Below are 15,187 nucleotides of genomic sequence, written 5' to 3'. Positions count from 1 at the left end.
TTTCCTTTACACACCATAACAGACTTCTCTTGTTCTTTCTGCTAATTAAATGTTCTGCTTACAAATAGAACTAACAGCTTGAACCAGATGTTTGCAGCAGGAAGTATTCTGCGGAGGAGCTGAGGTAAAGCTATGGTTTTCATTAAAATTCATTGTAGTTCATCCATTATAGGTCTGTTACACTGGTAAAAGTTCTATTCAGATATTACATAGAACATTATGATGTTTAAGTCAGCATGTAAAAAAGTAGTCTCTTAGATGCCCTGGAGATAAGCATTTTAGAAATGTCTAGACACAGATATTTTATCATATAATGTCCCTACAACACATGCACACACACATAGGTTTGGGAATTATGAATAAACAGTTGAACTCCATCTCCTCCTAAATTAACAACTCATTTTTTTTAATTGCCAATGGAATTTGGAAAGGAAATTCCCCCTTGATTTGCAGTAAGGTCTCTGACTTGACCTACAGCATGACTAAATTGTATTTAGAAAGATAAATTTCATGAGTAGAACAATGTATTTCTAATCTCTGGACATACCTGTTTTTCAGATGGGATGAAAGTAAGACCTTTTTAATTCTACGAATCTCCCAGGAAAGCCTTTTCTTCGAAGTACTGAGAAATTGGAACATTCTACTCAATGGTGAATGGAGGTTCTGTTCACAGTTGCTGCTTTTGCAAAACATGCTGTGTATCTAGGCATCACTGAAGGGGTTAAAAATACATCCAGGCAGTCAAAATCAGGAGTGTTTTGGTTTCAGGTCTGTTTGAATCCCACTATATGGCTACATTTAACAGCACCATGAGACGGTAAAATCTGAATATCAGTTTATATCTGCTGTTCTCCTTTCCATAAAATGTGTGTGTGTGTATATATATAAAAGGCAATTTGGAAACATACAACAGATGGGAGATCCAGGAGTGACATGGGGTTCCAATTGCAGTAAAATGAACCATATGTCTAATTAAATATATATGTTTTCTATTGATCTTCTCACTAAATTGCTGAAAACAGACACACGTCTTCATCTAATCAGCAGTTAGCTATACTTAGCTATAATCTGCCATTCTGCATGAAACAGCTTTTCCTCACCTGTTGTTCATCTTAACCCTTTGTAGGTAACCACTTTGTTTTTTGCTAGAGGTGTGTGCTAACTAGGATACTTGGATGTGAATTTTAGTGCTTCTCTGTATGTCAAGTGTATAAATAATCTTCACTTAGGAGATAATTACAGGTAGGTTTTTAAAGAGTGACTAGTGATGTAGAGTGCCTCAAGTTTATAGCATCTCAAATTGGTCACCTAAAGGGGTGGGTGCTATGTGCTTTATGAAAATCAGGACTCTTTAAGCTACGGCAGGTTGAACAACCAAAAGGGAAACTGCCTGCGGATGGCTGATTGTAAATCTGTTTCTCATGTACTTCTTGATGGGGAGTATTTGTACGTAGCTACGGCCCAGACACCATGCAGAGTTAGAAGAGTAACAAATATTTTTCAATTTTAGTTTTAATAGTGTACCCATAAAGCAGTCAATGTCACAGACTATGTTTCTGGTTCTTTTAACAAACGGGATGCCTACAAATTGCTAATGTCAGCTTGAACGGACATTAATTTAAGAAAAATGCCAACCCGGGGTAGATAAATTAAATCACTGCACAATACTTTAGACATAGAAATAAACGTTTCCTGTAATAAAGAATGAGTTATTAAAATTTTTGAGGATGCAGAAAAAAATGACCATTGAAATCATGTAATGCATTTTAGTCCTTGAATGAATTTGGTATCACAAATTATGTCTTAGTAATACTGTAGTAACCTAAAGCAAAGACAGTTCATCATCGTTACTAACTTTTAAAACACTATTCTGCATTGACCGGTGTAATATATAGACCCTTTGTTCCAGCATTTCCCTTAGTCAGCTTTGAATGTACTGTACTTTTGACTGGTCACAGTCATTGAAGACATATGGAAAAAATAAACAGAAAAAACAACTTCAGTGTAAAAAAGCTGCTCTTTAAACTCTGTCAGGGAGGGTTGTTGTGTTTTTTTGGTATTTTTGCGAGAATAACTCTGCCAGATAACATCCCCAAAATAATTAATTTCTCTATCATTGGATCATGAAATATGTATGCAGTATTTTAACAATACCTTTTCAAAGGGTTAATGCATTGTATTGGTTCTGGGTAGATATACCAGGCATACATTTACACATAGTGTCAGACGTGTGTCTACCTATTTTTAACTATTCCCAACCACAAAAACTTAATTGAGGTGAAGTTAAGGTTGAATGTCTAGTTCAGTAAACTAAGGGTAAACACCCTTACAAGAAAATTTCAAATTAACAAAAAGCATCTATTAAAAGCCAGGAAATTTACAAGAAATCAAAGCAGTTGCAGTTAAGGCACTCAACTTATCTTACGAAATCAGAGTGGTTGCTGAATGATTCACAGACAGAACAAAGGTATAAGTTTTTAACTAATATTATTCACAATAAATTATTTGATCATTTGCTCATATTTCTTCTCTCTCTCTCTCTTTCTAGCACACACACACACACATTCAGGCGTGTGCTAACTTGATTTTGATCTCGTATAATTCCATTGACTCCAGTGGAAGTACTCATAACTTACAGGTATAGATCAGAATCAGGCCCAGTGCAAATAAAAGTTAGAGAAACCAAAGTCTGGGAGTGTTCAGAGCCATTGTTTATAGCTATAAAGACCACCTACAAAATTTAAATCTGGATCCAAACATTCATGCACTTCAGAGGGTGTTCAGATCCTTATCTTTGATTTGTGCCCATCTGTGATTAGTGCATTTAAAAAACCCTCTCAGTATTATTGAACAAATAAACAAAAGCCCAAAGCAGGTTATCCCTTCCACTACACATGATCATTTCCCAATCAAAATTCTCAAAACCATTTCATCTCACCTTTTGCTGCAAAAGGGACCAATTCTACCACCCTAATTGATACTCAGTGGTTCCCTACTCTGCAGGTAGATGCACTGATTTCATTGGGAATACTCATGGAGTAAAGTCCTACTCAATGTGAATGAGAGTGGCAAAAATGGATCCTACTTACTGGTAGTTAGTACTCTGTTATGTCCGGATTCCTAATATTAGTTAACTCCTAGTCACTCCTGATAGGTCTTTTTATTTGTCAGTGAATGTGAATCACCAGTAGATGCTTTGCAGCTCTCCTTATTACAAAGTGGAATTTGGACAAGCTATGGTACTAAATTTCATACCTCAGAGAAAGACTTTGGGCCAAACTGTGCCTTCACTTATTCCGTATGCAACTGTAATAAAAAAAAATAGTTACATCCAAGTGTCTGATTTTTTTAGGAATATTTTCCAAGGTAAGTGCTCTCTCTTGCTCTCCCTCTGCTGAATTTGCAGACTGAAGCTTCCAAAATGGAGATTGCTCTGACTACCTTGTCACCCCACCCCAATGAAGACTGCCTCCACCCCTCCTCAAAAAAAAAAATGACAGCTGCTCTTTTCAGTAGTGCCATTCATTGGTCATGCTCAGTAGAGCCATTTACTGATCAAAATGCAGACTATATAATATTATAATAAAATAAATAGAGAAAAATATCTACCTTTACTGCTGATTTTAAAGAAAACTTGTACTTGGGACAGCATTCTGTATGGGAAATTCAAGACATTGTTTCAGCTCAGAGTTGTGTTTTGTGTTTTCATCCCAACCAAATACAGTGTGAGAGCCAGAGTGCTAAAATTAGTGATAGCAAGAAAGCTAAACGTAGTTAGGGATTTGAGGTAGGTGTGTTACACAGAGGAGGGACATGTTTTCTCCGTGAGTAAAGGGTAGCACAGTGTCATGAGTGAAAGACAAAGGGAGCATGTATGGAAAAGTGTAGAGAACAAAAGAGCCATTGGGAAAAATCAGAGCTGAAATATACAATAGGTAAGGGAAGACCAACACAGAACCTTGAAGTTGAAAACACAAAGTTTGAATTAGATAATAAATGAGACAGGGAGCCAGTAAAGGGAGTCAAGGGGATGGGAAACGTAGTTGAAGCAGCAGAAGAGCAAGATGATTTCAACTGCAATCAGTCATGCTGCAAAGAGGAGAGAAGGAAAGGAGAAGGTGCAGTATAGTCTTTTGTGCAAAGTCCCCTGTGTATGATCTGAGATCTTTCATAGATTTTAAGGTCCGAAGGGACCACTGTGATCATCTAGTCTGTCCTACTGAATAATACCTAATTCTTTCAGTATCTTATAACTTCTGGATTAGCTGTAGCAGATCATTTAAGCCTTATCTACACAGAGTGTTTATTGCACATTGAGTTGTAGCTCCCTGGCTCATAAACATTAAATAAGCCTCAGTGATAGTGTACACAGGGACAGCAGTTTTCGGTTTCAATCTGTATCACTGCATACATATAACAGAGACGTTCTGCGGAGTACATCCACAGCACTCTAGTGGGTATCCCATGGTCCCTAGCTTCACTGCTGGGCTGTATACATTCTGGGACTTTTCTTGCTGTGCATTGTGGGATACATAGCAGAAGCCAGGCAGAAGCATAGCACAAGCTGTGCAGTTTCTACAGTTACTATGCTTTAAGTGTTTGCTTTATGTGTATGTAGGCCATCACAATGAGCACAAACTCAAGTTAGCACATAGTAACCCCCCATGTAGAAAAGCCCCTCAAATGAAATCCAGACTTGATTTAAAAAACATAAGAACGGCCGTACCGGGTCAGACCAAAGGTCCATCTAGCCCAGTATCCTGTCTACCAACAGGGGCCAATGCCAGGTGCCCCAGAGGGAGTGAACCTAAAAGGCGATGATCAAGTGATCTCTCCCCTGCCATCCATCTCCATCCTCTGACAAACAGAGGCTAGGGACACCATTCTTACCCATCATGGCTAATAGCCATTAGTGGTCTTAACCACCATGAATTTATCCAGTTCTCTTTTAAACGCTGTTATAGTTCTAGCCTTCACAACCTCCTCAGGTAAGGAGTTCCACAAGTTGACTGTGCTCTGCGTGAAGAACTACTTCCTTGTATTTGTTTTAAACCTGCTGCCTATTCATTTCATTTGGTGACCCCTAGCTCTTGTATTATGGGAATAAGTAAATAACTTCCTTATCCACTTTCTCCACATCACTCATGATTTTATATACCTCTATCATATCCCCCCTTAGTCTCCTCTTTTCCAAGCTGAAGAGTCCCAACCTCTTTAATCTCTCCTCATATGGGACCCGTTCCAAACCCCTAATCATTTTAGTTGCCCTTTTCTGAACCTTTTCTAGTGCCAGTATATCTTTTTTGAAATGAGGAGACCACATCTGTACACAGTATTCGAGATGTGGGCATACCATTGATTTATATAAGGGTAATAATATATTCTCAGTCTTATTCTCTATCCCATTTTTAATGATTCCTTACATCCTGGTTACTTTTTTGACTGCCTCTGCACACTGCGTAGACATCTTCAGAGAACTATCCACGATGACTCCAAGATCTTTTTCCTGACTCATTGTAGCTAAATTAGCCCCCATCATATTGTAGAAAGACTGCAAGGGATGGAGATTTTGCCATCTGTAGATAAAATATGCCAGAGGTCAATGGTTGCACTAATTACCTGCACTGTTAAAAATTGACACCGTGTTTCTAGTCTGAAATGGTCTAGCTTTAACTTCCAGCCATTGATTTTGTTAATCCTTTGTGTGTTAAATGAAAGAGTACTTTACTATCAGAAAACTTCTCCACATGTAGATCTTATAGACCAAGTCACTTCTTAAAGTTTTCTTGGATGAATAGATTGATCCGCAAGAGTCTATCAGACTGGATTTTCCAGACATCAGATGAATTCTGTAGCTCTTTTCTGAACTCAGCAATTTTTCACATCTTTTTTAATATGTGGACACCAGAAATGGATATAGTATACCTTCCACTCAACATTTCCCGATGTATACATCTACGGACTTCTGACAGGGTGGACTAGGCCCTGAGGCCTCCTGCTTTGGAGGCCTTGTAGATCTGCCACTCCCCACCCCAGAAAAGGGAAGTAGAGAGGTCATCCAAGCTGTGTACAGTGGCTGTGCGGGAAGCAGCCAATCAGGGCCCAGCAGGTCAGTATAAGAAGAGCTGCAGGGCCTAAGTTAGAATGGGTTCTTGTTAGAACTTGAGGAGAGTGGATGGTGTTCCAGGCTGGCTGCTAGGATTCCTGGAGGCCCTGAGGTAAGGGTGAAGAATGTGCGGGACCCATAGGGAAGTGGCCCAGGGAATTATAGCAGCAACACAGTTTATTTAAAGGGACATTGCAGATGGCTGCTATCTATAGGGTTCCCTGGGCTGGGACCCAGAGTAGATGGTCAGCCTAGGTCCCCCCAACCAGCCACTGGGAAGTGGCTTGGACTTTGAGGCACCCCAGAAGGGGAACTGAACTGTAGTGGCCCAGTTGAAGAGATAAAGACACTGCCTCCAGGGAAGGAGCCCTGGGGCACTGCTCTATTCCAGAGCAGGGACAAACAGAGAGACATTACAGAGGGCACAGGGAGGCTCCTATTGGACTTGTACCTGAAAGGGTTTGCATTGCTTTTATCTCACAGACAGACTGTCAGACTTGACTGGAGGTCTGAGTCACTGAAGACCCACTACAAACAGAGAGGGAGTGCAGGCACACACACTCATCCAGGGGCTGCTTGCAAGAGGTGAATGTGACCCTGTTACAGGACTGCATTTGCTTTCTTACCCACAGCATTGCAGCTGGAGCTCACATTCAGCTGGTTATTGACCATGGTGCACAAGTCCTTCTGAAATTCACTGTTTTCCAGCATATAGTCCCCCATTTTGTAAGTGCATCTTGACATGCATTTTGACATGCATCTGACGAAGTGAGTATTCACCCACGGAAGCTTGTGCTCCAATACGTCTGTTAGTCTATAAGGTGCCACAGGACTCTGTCGCTTTTTACAGATCCAGACTAACACAGCTACCCCTCTGACATTTTGTAAGTGTGACCTACATTCTTTATTCCAGTTCCTAGATGCCCCTGCATGTGGCTGTATTAAAATGCATGTTTAGATGAGCCCAGCTTCTTTGATATTTTCCTTGTGGATCATGAGTTTGTCAAGTCATGTAAACTCCACTGGGAGGCAAATTTTGTGTCCCTGAATGTAATGTAAACTCACTGAATTTTCTGAGTAGTGTTAGCCTTCCTGCAGCTTGAGCCATCACTGTGATCACAAGGTTTTTATCTAAGTATGGTCTCAGCATGCCATACAGAGAAGAGCATTCAGGATCTTCTTACACAGGCATGCTAGACATGCATATAAACCAACATACTTTTTAGGATAATTGCCTATCAGAGCAATACTTCTGTGCAGTAGTCCTGAGCCTATGGACTACCCCACAACATGAAGGGGATGGCTGGCAAAGTTAAAACTGGTTTGTCAATATGAACTTTGAAACACAATCTATGCAGCTGTGTGTCCAAACCCTGCCCACCTAAAGCTACCCTAACACCACAGCAGAGCTTTTGCATGGTTCATGGGAAGGAAACTACTTCCCTAGGGCCCAAGGATTGGTCCTGGGGCAGGTTTTGTTCAATATCTTCATTAATGATCTGGAGGATGGTGTGGACTGCACCCTCAGCAAGTTTGCAGATGACACTAACTGGGAGGAGTAGTAGATACGCTGGAGGGTAGGGATAGGGTCCAGAGTGACCTAGACAAATTAGAGGATTGGGCCAAAAGAAATCTGATGAGGTTCAACAGGACAAGTGCAGAGTCCTGGACTTAGGATGGAAGAATCTCATGCACTGCTACAGACTAGGGACCAAATGGCTAGGCAGCAGTTCTTCAGAAAAGGATTAGTGGACAAGAAGCTGAATATGAGTCAACAGTGTGCCCTTGTTGCCAAGAAGGCTAATGGCATTTTGGGCTGTATAAGTAGGGGGATTGCCAGCAGATTGAGGGACATGATTATTCCTCTCTATTCGACATTGGTGAGGCCTCATCTGGAGTAGTGTGTCCAGTTTTGGGCCCCGCACTACAAGAAAGATGTGGAAAAATTGAGTCCAGCGGAGGGCAACAAAAATGATTAGGAGCACATGATTTATGAGGAGAGGCTGAGGGAACTGGGATTGTTTCTTCTGCAGAAGAGAAGACTGAGAGGGGATTTGATAGCTGCTTTCAACTATCTGAAAGGGGGTTCCAAAGAGGATGGATCTAGACTGTTCTCAGTGGTAGCAGATGACAGAACAAGGAGTAATGGTCTCAAGTTGCAGTGGGGGAGGTTTAGGTTGGATATTAGGGAAAAAGTTCACTAGGAGCGTGGTGAAGCACTGGAATCGGTTACCTAGGGAGGTGGTGGAATCTCCTTCCTTAGAGGTTTTTAAGGTCAAGCTTGACAAAGCCCTGGCTGGGATGATTTAGTTGGGGATTGGTCCTGCTTTGAGCGGGGTTGGACTAGATGACCTCCTGAGATCCCTTCCAACCCTAATATTCTATGACTAAAATTCTAACCCTTACATACTTAACCAGAGCAGCCAAAAGGCTGCTCTGGTTAACTTCCACTGGTGATCAGACCAGTGCAGTCAACCCAGGACTGGAGGAATACAAAGGTATCTTAAAGTCACCTTTGCACCAGCCTCCACTTGAAAGCTGAAATAGGTACTCATTGGCACCGGCCACTAAGTAATAAACTACATAAATGTCTGAGGGTTAAATAACTTTAAAACCAATTCAAACACAAACAAAGTGGAATGATTGTATATTCATAGGTTTGTGGGATATGGCTTGAGAATAAGCAAATGACTTGTGTGCCTAATAACAACCAGCCCTCAGATTCCAGAGTGGCTAAATATAATATATTCACAGAGATCTACTAGCTGAAAATACTCAAAGAATGTGAAATATTAATGGTTGACTTGTATTGCATATTTCATTTTATACTGGATTTCCTATTAATTGTATGATACCATTCATTTGGGTTTCTAGCAGCCTCTGTTATTCTTTCACAAACAAAATCTAATAAATGGAGGCAGCTAGTAACAACTGATACACTGGAGTTTCCTACTTCTCCATTGTTTTCTGAGAACAAAACATTTTTTTCTCTCATTTCAGATCAACCACTCATAGTTAAGCTCAGCTGTTGCCATTTATTATTGCTTACCCCACCTCCCCTTCTCCTTCATTGCCAATTTTTGTGGAGAATGGGTGGGGGGGCTAGGCAGAGAGAGAAAGGAGGAGAAGGGAACAATCGCATTGCAGCAGTCCTGGATGCCAGATGTCATTGTCTCAGCTCCAAGCTAGCCCAATATCCTGAAAGCACAGTTAGCATATTGTACTATATGAGGTGAGAAATAAAACTGGGGAAATCGGCTGAACCTAGCAGCAAAAGCTTCTGCTGTGATGAGCACGGTGGCTTCTTTAAATTATTCCCCGCAATATCAAATGCCATCTTACAAGGTAAAGGCAACTAGTTTTGACACTAGCCTTTGTATTTTACAATTCAAAGAACCACATTGAACAATGGTTTAAAAACATGCCTTGTAATAGTTAGTCATAATAAATGCATTCTCTTGCAATTTGTTCCCTTCCTGTGAAGGTTTATCTGTGTGAATTTTGTTTGCAAGAATGTTTGTGGAAAGAGAAGGTGTCATGATTATGTATTCACAGAAGCATTCATGCCAGAGGTAGATAGTGGCTCTTTGTAGATTTGGGAACCATCTAATCAAGGAACAGTGGATAAGTCACAGACAGAACATGGGATTAAGTTTGCCGAGTCAATTGTTTGCTAATAGTTCACCCAGTTCTTACCCCTTTCTTTGCATATATCACTAGTTGGGCTAGGGTTTCATGTAAATAAGAATGTCAGGAACCGGGAGTGCCAAAGGAAGCAGAAGAAACTATCCTTAAAACTGTAGTTTTACTTTCTATTTTAATTAGCACATAGGGTTACCATATTTTGTGCCTCCAAAAGGAGGACAGTCCACGGGGCCCCGGCCCCGCCCCCAGCCCTGCCCAAGCCACAACTCCGCCCCCTCCCCAAAGTCTCCGCCCCCTCCCCTGCTTCCCGCGAACATTTAATTTGCGGGAAGCCTGAAGCAGGTAAGGAGGGTGTGGGGAGAGGAGGCGCGGCCCAGGCTGGCCCCCCCGCCGGCTCCAGCCTGGGTCGGCTCAGGCCCTGGGGTGCCGGCCCCGGCCCCTGGCCGACCACCCCCGGCCCGCCCAGCACTGCCGGCTCCCGGCCCGGCCCCCCGGCCCCGCGGCCCAGCACACCCCCTGGCGGCCCGGCCCCCATCCCGGCACCGCGTCCCCGGGTCTCCGCCTGGCCCCGCGCCCAGCCCGGCCCGGCTCCCGGCCCGGCACCATGCCCCCGGCCCCGCACCGGCCCCGGCCAAAGAGGCCCCGGCCGAGCCCTCCCTCCCTCCCGATTTTCCCGGACATGCCCGGCTTTTGGGGATTTCCCCCCAGACGGGGATTTGAGCCCCCAAAAGCTGGACATGTCCGGGAAAATCCGGACGTATGGTAACCCTATTAGCACAAGGAAGTAAGAACAGGACCTTGGAATTTTGACTGAGCACAATGGGGTCCTGAGGGTGTAGAACTGACCACAGATCAGGGCTGCCCAGAGAATTCAGGGGGCCTGGGGCAAAGGAATTTCAGGTGCCCCTTCCATAAAAAAAAGTCGCAATACTGTAGAATACTATAAAAAGAAGAACAGGAGTACTTGTGGCACCTTAGAGACTAACAAATTTATTAGAGCATAAGCTTTCGTGGACTACAGCCCACTTCTTCGGATCCGAAGAAGTGGGCTGTAGTCCACGAAAGCTTATGCTCTAATAAATTTGTTAGTCTCTAAGGTGCCACAAGTACTCCTGTTCTTCTTTTTGCAGATACAGACTAACACGGCTGTTACTCTGAAACTTGTAGAATACTATATTCTCTTGGGGGGGCGGGGTCTGGGGCAAACTGCCCCTCTTGCCCCCTCACTTCTCCCCCCCCCCCCCCCCCCCCCGGGCGGCCCTGCCACAGATCAGCTTCTCTGCTTCTCTGTGAGCTGGGGGAAGAATTACTGCCTCAGCATTGCAGCTTTATGACTTTAGCTGTGTGCTGGGATAGGAGTTTTTCCATAAGTGTTGGTCTGACTGTATGTATGTCTGGTTACATTAGAAGTTCATTGGGGCAGGGAATCTCTCATTATTATTCATTTAATCAAGGATCAGGGCCTCATTGTAGTAGGCACAAACATAAAAATAGAAAAGGGATGAGGTTGTGAGTCCCACAAGAATTCTGAGGCAGGAACTAGCTACATGGCAGACAGAATGCAAGAGCTGCACAAAACAGACAATGACTAATAATAAAATGAACAGTTTGGCTGACAAGTATCTCTCACAACTGCCACTATCTAAATAACTGCCTGTAGTAGGTAGAGCAGCCACTATGTAAGTAGAACAGGGATCAGCAACCTTTGGCACGCGGCTCACCAGGGTAAGCACCCTGGCGAGCCGGGCCGCTTTGTTTACCTGCCCCGTCCACAGGTTTGGCCGATCGCGGCTCCCACTGGCCGTGGTTTGCGGCTCCAGGTCAATGGGGGCCGCAGGAAGCGGCGCAGGCCGAGGGGTGTGCTGGCCGCCACGTCCCACCGCCCCCATTGGCCTGGAGCAGCAAACCGCAGTCAGTGGGAGCCATGGTCAGCCAAACCTGCAGACGCAGCAGGTAAACAAAGCAGCCCAGCCCACCAGGGTGCTTACCCTGGTGAGCCGCGTGCCAAAGGTTGCCGATCCCTGAAGTAGAACATTGAGCTCCCCTGTATTATAGCACTTGTTCTCTGCCTATGGCGCACAGTTTAGTTTCCTGAGGACTGAAATGTTTTGGTCTAACTAAAGACTTTGAGCTTAATATAGGAATATCTGGGTGAAATTTAATGGCCTATGCTAGACAGAAAGTCAGACTAGAAGATATGATGGCCCCCTCTGGCCTAAAACTCTGAAATTATGGAGAAAGACTAAGGACTGTACCAGACACAACTTTGGTGTCTGAAGAAAGTTAGGCTAAGGCATATTGACCAATGGTGACAAGGCACAGTACTGAGGCACGTCTGAGAGCAATCGGTAAGGAGTTTTATGCTATTTCTTTAAATTTTATTTTATTTTATCTACAGAGACATTTTTTTTCTAGCTACTAGTATGCAAAGGCAGTTGCATCAAGTTTATTACAGAATCTTGTCACAGAGTGGCTGGCCCAGTGATTGAAATAAGTCCAGTGCCCCTGTGCCTGAGTAGCAGCTCCCAGTTACGCCAATTAAAGGGGTGGAGCTGCACCTAGGATATAAATGGTCAGCGGGAGTTCAGTGAGGGTAGAGCAAGAGGGACTGCAGAGTAAAGCTGCAGGGAGGGTGGGTCTCCGGCAATGGTTCCTGAAGAGGGGAGTTGTGGCTGGATAAGAACCAGCTGAAAGTTTTGTTCCCCTTTGAGAGAAGGCAGGTCAGGCCTTGCATCTTCTCCAGCTGTTCAGACAGCAGAAAGAGAGAGCACCTCAGGAGGAGGGGCTGGGCCCAGCTTGAGACAGGGTGGAATGTTTGTTGTGTTTGGAACTTTGTATTAATAAAGAAACCAGGCCCTCAAGAAGGGCTGTGAGTGGATGAGCAAGATTGCATGGAGTTTTGTTTAAGGAGCCCCAAAGAAGGGAGAAACAGAGGCAGGGCCTTGCAGAGGCACTCCTGTCCATGAGGGGGTGGTCGGGTGGCAGTCCTCCAAGCCAACTCCTAATTACTAATGTAATTGTATTCATTGGCATTTTATTAGCGTTCATTAGGCTATGAACAAAGTCATAATAGAGGGGGGGGAGAAGAGCAAGGGTCAGAAATTTGTTATAGAAACCAAACAGAGTAGTACAGCTTCCCCCCCCCCCCAAAAAAAAATTATGTCCTTGAAGCTGGGAATGGGTGACAGGGGATGGATCACTTGGTAATCGTCTGTTCTGTTCATTCCCTCTGGGGCACCTGGCATTGGCCACTGTTGGAAGACAGGATACTGAACTAGATAGACCTTTGGTCTGACCCAGTATGGCCATTCTTATGTTCTTAGGACTCTCAGGAATTTCATATTTTATAGAACCATTTACCATCCTTGGAAATGGATTGTCAACTCTGACAAAGATCTTTCGTTATCCCATTTTCATCCCCGGTCTAAAATTATCAAAAATGTCTCCCATTGTCCAATGTGAGACCACATCAGGCTGCTGGTCCTTGCAATGCAAGGACTTATTTGAAGAGTGTGGGATGTCAGAGCAGTGTCAGGAAACCTGGGTTCTGTTCCTGGCCCTGCAAGTGACTATATGACCTTAGACAAGTCAAGTCACCTCATTCATGTCTTTGTGCCTGTCTTTCCCCTCCTGCCATTTCTTTCTTATCTATCTAGAGCATAAGTGCTCGAGTGCACAGATTCTCTTACATTTACAAATATAGTGTGTCTGTACAATGCTGAGACCAATGGGGCCCTGATCTGTGTTGGGACTCCAGGCATAACTATCCTATTGCTGCTACTACTAGACTAGTCTGTGCACGAGAGTACAGTTTACTCTGAGTTAATATAGCCCTCTGCTTGTGTGGATTTTGATAGTTGTTTTAAAGTGGGACCGTGAGGAGTACCCAGTTTTTCTTTAATGAGTTTAAGAAAATTTTCTATATATGGGCTCACAGAGAATTTTATTGCATGCAATCTGTCAAGATTATTTCTCTATCATTTTCCAAAGACTGTATTGTATGAATACTACTCTCCTATTTCTCTCCATAGGTCTCTGCCTTTTCATTGCAGGCTAAAGATGGCATGCTATGGAGAAGCTGTGCTCAAAACATCAAAGTTTATGGAAAACTAGGATATCTTTTCAGACATTTTAAGGCCAACAGGGCCCATTATGATTATTTAGTCTGACCTCTTGCATAACAAAGGCCACAGAACCTCACCCAGTAATTCCAGCATCAAGCATATAACTTCTGTTTGAGCTCCTGTGATATGTAACGCGAGCACTGGGTCTGCAAATTGATGTATGAGACTAAGCTGACAACCAATTAGCAGAGCTCTTAGTCCTCACAATTGATTTAGGGGCTTGCTTCATTGCATCTGCACATTACTGTAGAATTTTTGTGTCCATTTTGCTGAGGTAGTCTGTCTACCAGGAGAGCAGAAAAGCTATGTATTTCTCTTTTCCATATCAGTTCAGATAATATCAAAGTCCTATGATGACAGCCTCTTTGCTCCCTGTTTAGCATATAATTCTAACAAAGCTTACCTCCACATAAAAGTTAACAGAGACAATACTTTGGCAATGATAGCGCTGTTAATCAATATGCCATGCCACAAAATCAGAGTAACTCGCTAATGCCAGAAAAGGCAGTCTGCAACCTGGTTACCTACTTTTCATCTTTGAAAAAGAAACAAATGTTGCATTCTGCCAGATGAACAGATGCCCCAAAAGTTTGTCTACCTTCAACATACCTTGACTGGGTGAATTTCTCAATAGATCATAAACAAATGCATGTGAGTCAAACTGCAGCAAACACCAACATCCTTTTAGATGTTAAAACCTAAAATTGTTTGGGATTTTATGGCTTTACAAACCCAAACACTAAAGCCCATTTCTAGGCATGGAAGTTAACACACTTAATGTATTAATACATTACAATATTCTTTTATTAGTTACTTATACTGTATCCAGTCCCCTAAAATTCCAAAGATTCTATGCTAAATCCACTACCCCCTGTTCTAAGACAGTTCAAGAATGCTATTTGAGATTATCTATACTACCTTGGCTTGTGATCTTGACAGCTCACATACATTAAGCAGTCTTTGGCAGGGCCAATACTATTACTTATTATTTGCATTATCATCGTGCTTAGGAGGGGCCAGGACCCCATTGTACTAGGTGCTGTACAAACACTGACCAAAAAGAGGATCTTCTGCCCAAAGGGTTTATAATCTAAATAGACAAGACACCCACAGGGTGGGGAAGATGTATATCACAGAAGCAGAATGAACAATGTGGTGGTGGCAAACTTCATGGTAGTTCTGTGATTATTTCCCCCCTATACCAAGGTAGAGGAATATTGAAGGGAAGTGGGGTGAGAAACATAAGAGGGGCAAGTGATGCTGAAATGAAGGGGCTGTGAGGGAGGGGGAGAATTGGATCCAACAGCCAGTC

The sequence above is a fragment of the Malaclemys terrapin genome, chromosome 2 (genome assembly GCF_027887155.1).
Source record: "Malaclemys terrapin pileata isolate rMalTer1 chromosome 2, rMalTer1.hap1, whole genome shotgun sequence".
Taxonomy (NCBI): domain Eukaryota; kingdom Metazoa; phylum Chordata; order Testudines; family Emydidae; genus Malaclemys; species Malaclemys terrapin.
Note: the sequence above shows the minus strand (reverse complement) of the source record.